The sequence below is a fragment of the Mycteria americana genome, chromosome Z (assembly GCF_035582795.1).
Source record: "Mycteria americana isolate JAX WOST 10 ecotype Jacksonville Zoo and Gardens chromosome Z, USCA_MyAme_1.0, whole genome shotgun sequence".
Lineage (NCBI taxonomy): Eukaryota > Metazoa > Chordata > Aves > Ciconiiformes > Ciconiidae > Mycteria > Mycteria americana.
The window spans coordinates 36470144-36476623 of NC_134396.1; positions in this window are offsets into that span (position 1 = coordinate 36470144).

Below are 6480 nucleotides of genomic sequence, written 5' to 3' on the forward strand. Positions count from 1 at the left end.
GTTTTTAAACCAAAGGGGATTAAAGGTTACGTGACTCAGAGCTGAAAAGTAAAACAAACAATAAAAGAATCACAGTTATAAAGCCACACTAATTCTTCTGAAATATAAGAGAAAATACTGTGGTTGTTAATCTTGAAGAGGAGTAAGATTTTGTCATAGCCTTAGACAAAAGACTTGAAAAATCATCTGCCAGAGTTTCTGCCAATTTAGGAGAACCTCTTTTCTCATCATAAAAGTTACAGAAAAGACAATGCATCTCAGCAACATAATATAAAATCAGAAAGGATTACATCAAAACAATCAATTCTATTGGATGTTTCCTTCTCTGAAAAGTCACTAAAACTAGGTTTCTTCTCACCTGCCTCCAAAATATAAAGAAAAATATTATGTTCTTAGGAGCCCAAATCCATTAACAGACTTAATATATCCTTTAGATATGTGTATTATCTTGCAGATCTTCAATGTTTACACAATTGGAGAAGACTACAAAATAACTATTTCCAATGTGTTATTTTTGTACAGGTGAATCTTCTTCCACAAATCGTATTGCTCAGAAATCTTTTACAAAGTGAGTATACTGATGTTCACGTATTAGTAAACATCAAGTAAATAGTCAAGAACATCTATGGAAAGTTAATTCTGTGTATGCAAAATAAGTGCTTCCAGTGGCAGGCTGTTCCTCTTCCTAAAGCACCTGACTTCTGAAACCCAAAGATAACAACTGCCGCTCAGCCGGCTGCATTGTTAGGCTTTAGCTGCGATGAGGTCTAAGCGCTTTAGGTGACTACACTGCATGGCTAAAAGCTGTTGGATGTAGTCATATTGTATTTCATACCACTTTATAGCTATGTGACAGTTAACACAACGTGGTCTGCTGGCTGCTGGGGTTTTTTTAGCACAAATGGGCCATCATGTTCACCCATCTGATCAGGGAGGAAAAGCATATCATGTGGCTTTGTCTTCAGCAGAAGTGAGGACAGCTCTAGTTTCAAATAGTCATAATGAACTGATAACTTTCAAGCTAAAAGTAAGGATGATCCAGTGGATAATTTTGAGTAAACGGATTTGAGAAGAAAAAAAGAAAAGATAAACTGTTTACAGGCAATCCGGAACAACAGAAAAAGTTTTAATCTTAATTAACAAACTATTTGTTAAATGATTCATTGCAAACGTGTCAAAGATGTGTATAATCATTCTTAGTTTCATGACAAACTTTTTTAAAAACATGACATTTAAATAAAACCCAATATTTTGTAAACAAATTTACTCTTCATTAATTTCTGTACTATATAGTATTAAAGACACCACTTAAAATAGCTACATCATAATGCTGTAAAATACTCTGTCCTTGAGAGCTGTAATTTTGAAAAAGTGATGTACAACCTGTAAAATAAATACTTTAACAATAGGCATTATGAATTACTATAACATGATTACAACACACTGTAATGCAGACAAATTCCTGTAGGGGTAACACAAACGTCGCATTTTAAAAGTTAGCTGTGAATGGTTTTAAAAATATATTTTGCATTTAATGAGAATAATAATGCTTTCATATTTGCATTAAATTATCAGGATCTGACAGGAAATGCTGCAGCTGTATCCAAAGACTGAAGGATATTTTTTCTGGAAAGCCAGACACTTACCTTTTGCAGTTACTGCAGAGTTTTTTAATTGCATCCAAAGTGACATCTTGGCAGAAATTGAGCTTCACGCACTCCAGACTGACCTAGCAAAAGCTGGCCGACAGGTGCACCCTGAGACCCACAAATAAAAAACAAGTTAACTCCCTACATTCTTCCAGATATCTTTAAAAAGACCTTCATGGGTTCTATAGGCACAGAGACCTACGTCATTGTAAGGGCTGAGTCAGCTTTACTTTTGGAAAACCATAAATAAATATTAAATGCAGAATCCTAGTAATTTTGATGAAGTTTGAATTTCATTTTCCATGCTTTAGAAAAATCGAAGGAAAGAAAGGGAAATTATGTATAAGCTGGGAAAGGAAAAACCTCTGGAAATAATAAGAAGATTTGTAAAAATTTTTAACTAAAGATTAATTTTAGTGTATACCTTTCAAGGCTAGGAAGAGGCATTTTGTCCACGTGCCCAACTGAAATAGCTACTTTTCCTCTTCTGTGGCATGTCACTGCTACTTCCTAGACACCATAATTCAGCTGCTTCTGCTAGTAAGCTATTAGACTATTTCTTGGCACAAATTTGGCCTAACTAGCAGTCTCTGAACAATTCCCAGGCAGCTAGAATGGTTCAGAGACTGTTTCCAAAACAGAGTGTGCATGCAGTTAGACTGCACAGACACATGCCGTGCCACGTGGATTGGTTTCAGTAGCCAGGAATACTCCCAGGCGTACTCATTTATTTACTGGTACAGATGTAAGAGCTATTGCTTTTCTCACAGGACACTGGGGTGCCAATTAATTCTGAAGAAGAATTATCGAGTGGTACATTTCTGGAAAGGGATCTAAAAATATATAAATACATCAATGACTAGGATAAAGAAAAGGAAGTCATTTCTTTACAGTTCCCATTTCCAATAATGGCAAGTAGTCGTAAGTGTTTCTAACAACTGTTCTGTGGCAATTGTACAGGTTCAGTAACTGAACTTGAACCAGTCCATATAAATGCAAGATGAGTCACAGGTCCATCAAGAATCTTGCCACTACTTCAGCAGGGTCAGGTTTCTGTCCAAGCAGCTTAAGCAGCAAGAAATAAAAAAAAAAAGAGCACAGATCAAAACTAATTGATATAAAGAGGCATATATGACAATTCATTGGACCATCTATTCTTCCAGATTTTATTTCAAACTAATTAAATGCAAAATGAACCAGCTGTATCTGGTAAATTTAAAAATGAAATTTATTCTATTATATTTAAATAAAGACAGAAACAGAACTGTAACATGATTTTGGTTTTTGAAAAAAAAAAAAAAAAGGGTTTTATACCATAATTTAAAAAGTAAGAGCAATTACTGTAATTCAAAACACAGCATCTAAGAACTTAGGAAACATAACTGGCAACGAGGAATTTACCAGTCTGTCTCAGGTGTAACCTGCAGTTGGGAATACGGTTATCATTCTCACATGCAGGAGGGGGTGGTGGTAGTGTAACTTTAATTGCTATTTTAACGTGAAGACATACTATACTACAAAGCCTATGCATCATGCAGTGAGCTGTAAGAGCTTGTTTTCAATTAAGATTTTTATAATTAGTGCTCATTTTCAATGAACATTAATTATGTCTACGTACTCAATTTTGTTCACTTAACTCAAGGAACCAGATTAGAAAGTGACAATATGTCAGTTAATAACACAAATAAAAGAAAACTTGTCTGTTTTTCAATAAAAATGGGGTTCAAAAGTAGTACTGTAAAGAATTGCATAGAAAACATAAATGTAAAATTGTAACTAATAACAACTGAGAAATTAAAATCAGTTCTGATGACTACATTCATTTGAATTCTTTCAGTTGACAGAATATGACTATTAATTGGGTGAACTCTGATGTAAATATTCTTATGCTTAAATTATCTCTAAAGATGCTTACTGACAGCAGCAGCATTTGATGAAGAAAAAATTGTGGTTTCCAGATCAACAAGGACACCTATATGTTAAATTTTTAAAATCCACAATTCTTACTCAGCTGACAAAATCCAAACAAGGTGGTTTGATTGGCGGCCGAAGGAAGCAGCAAGGGTAACATTTGGCTCTGGCTACATGTTAGCTGCTGATAGCTAGCTCAAGGCTATATGTTCCTATTTCCTCTATCATTTGTGGAAAATAGGAAGATTTAAAAGCATACATTTTTGAAAGAGACCATGTGTATTATTCTGTTGAGGGACATAAACCTTTGACTATATTGGTTAGGCTGCAGAGACCTGGGATACTTTCTATATCCTGCTATTTAATAAAAAAAGGGCAGAAAATATGTTTGTTCTTTGGAATCGCTATTCATTATGCCTAAAAATCTAAAATGAAAGAGAAAGCATGCAAAAGCATAAGGCAGTCCTTTGTGGTCAAAAAGGTACACATTTTCAAGTCTGCAGGGCTACCACTTCTGCTATGATAACACCACTGTAATTTAAGAGAATGATCCGTGAGAAGTAATTCTAACAGGGAAAATTGCAAGTCTCTGCCTTGTGCTTCCACTGTAGCTTTAAAAAAAAAAAGCATGTATTTCATAGAGTTCACCATTATGAATGCTAACTTCAGAACAAATTGTAACCATACAACTGGCAACACATGGCACTTAGTATTGCTTAGTTATTTGTTCTTTACATTCAGAGAGAATAAAAGTAATTTTCTAAATGCTGACAGAAATCCTACCAAAAAGCGCAATGTATCTAAGAATCCAATTTACAGAAACAAATTCCAGCTACTTGTTCGCAGCAATACTGAACGTACAAATGAGAACAAGAACAAATGACAGCAGATAATGAGATACAGGTAAAATCTACAAACCTGGAAACTAAGGTGAGGCTATGGAAAAAATCCTATAGTGTATGTGCTGAATAAGCAGGGCAATTATAAAAAATAAAATTGAAAGTTATTAAGGATAACCCCCAGAAGACATTTATATTGAGCTCCGTAAATCCAAATTTGAACAATCCTAGGCCCAGCTGCAATAAAAACATTTTGAAATGTGTAAGTACTTCTCTAAGTGGTTTAAAGCTGAGAACTTCTGCCTTAGTGACTTCCACAGGAGAGTAAGAGGGCTGTGGGAGAGGAGAAGGTGGAAGGGAAGGCCCAGTCCTCCACATGGATAAGGAAAGAAGAGAGTCGGCTTTCTCTAGTACCTGATGAAGCGATGGCACAGAAAGCTGGAACAGAGAGGAAAGCAAGGAGAAAGCTACAGCTTTCCAGTATTTGAGCCCTTGTCAAATGCAATGCAAGGTAGATCCACTTTCCATTCTAGACATGTGATCATGTCAAAATCCAGCTCCCAAAATTATATGCTATGTGCATGAGAAGATCACAGCTAAGCATCTCTCTTTTTGAAATCTCTTGAATGGTTAGAACTATTGCTTGACAAAATATAGGAAATCACATTTCTCCTATATTTAAAATAAGTAATAACATTTTCTTTCCTTCTCTTTAAGTGTCAAACTAGACCATCTATCCTTGCAAAACAAATTTGTGTAATTATTTTAGAGTTACAACATTCATGCAATCTAACTAATTTATAAGTGATATAGCATAAACAGAAACACCTTTGGTCTGATGCTTTCAAATACAGAGAGCCTTCCTTTGAGTCAGTAAAGTAGAAGGCAGTCACAGGCAAGAAGGTCCCTTAAAATGATCCCGATAATTTATTATGCGCAGCAAGCTAAGTATAATTACCAAAAAAAAAAAAAAATCAACCATGCAGTCAACACAAATGCACTTTAATTCATCACAGAAAAATATACTAAGTTCAGGATCAACTGAAAAGTTCACATTGTTACATATACTTGGACAACAACAAACAGAAATAGAACAGCTATTCTTATAGCATGGAACTCTATTAAAGAAACATAAAAGGTAAAAAAAATATATGTTACTATAGCTACCTATGAAACAGTCTGGAATCTTAATACATTGTGATTCAGGATAGGAAATTGAAAATGTACTGAAAAGCCCTTTGGTTCTTTTACCTGTATTTTACTCGGTATTTTAATTAGCAGGCACTTAGCCTCTTAAACAATGGAATCATCATGAAAAGAGAGTGTATCCATTATACCTGCCAGTAACTATTGTCTCAACATGAAGCTCTGAAACCTTTGACACACATCAACTCCATCAGAGAAGATGATCTTTTAAAATGTAAATAATTCTCTCATCAAAAATGGATTCAATTTGTTATAATCAGAATACTAAGATCCACAACTGTAAACAAGTGGACCGATAATAAGTGTATGGCACTCCCTTTTTCTCTTCAAATCTATAAACAAGCAGAGTAGCTTTTTACTATTGAAAAATAGAAATCTAAAGTCCAGTATGAGATAAATGTTTTCAATTGTTAAAAAAAAATGGAACTGCCTTGATAGTATAAATAATTATATGCAAACAATTCTTTTTCTAGACTTTCTAAATCAGAACAGAGTTGCAAGAAATTTAATCAAAAGCTATGTGGGGAAAGACATTTGCTTAATAATCACTGAGGGAACTAGCTGTGGACCAGCCTGTGATGAAGTAATAGATAACAGGAAACTATGGTTATGTAGGTGAAAAAATCCCTTGAAAAGCCATACCTGGAAAGTATTTTCCTAGGGTTCAAAGTCAAACTTGAGATCTGTCACAGGTACACAACTATCCAGATTTTCAATGATAACCCTGCTGGAGTAAAGAATATTCTTGTTAAACTTGTAGCTGAAACATAGCTGAAAAGAGATACAAGCAAGTGAAATAGTAGGCTTAGAGTTATAAAATACTTGGGTGAATTGCAGAAAAAACAGGATACAAATTAGCTAGGACAAAATCTTCA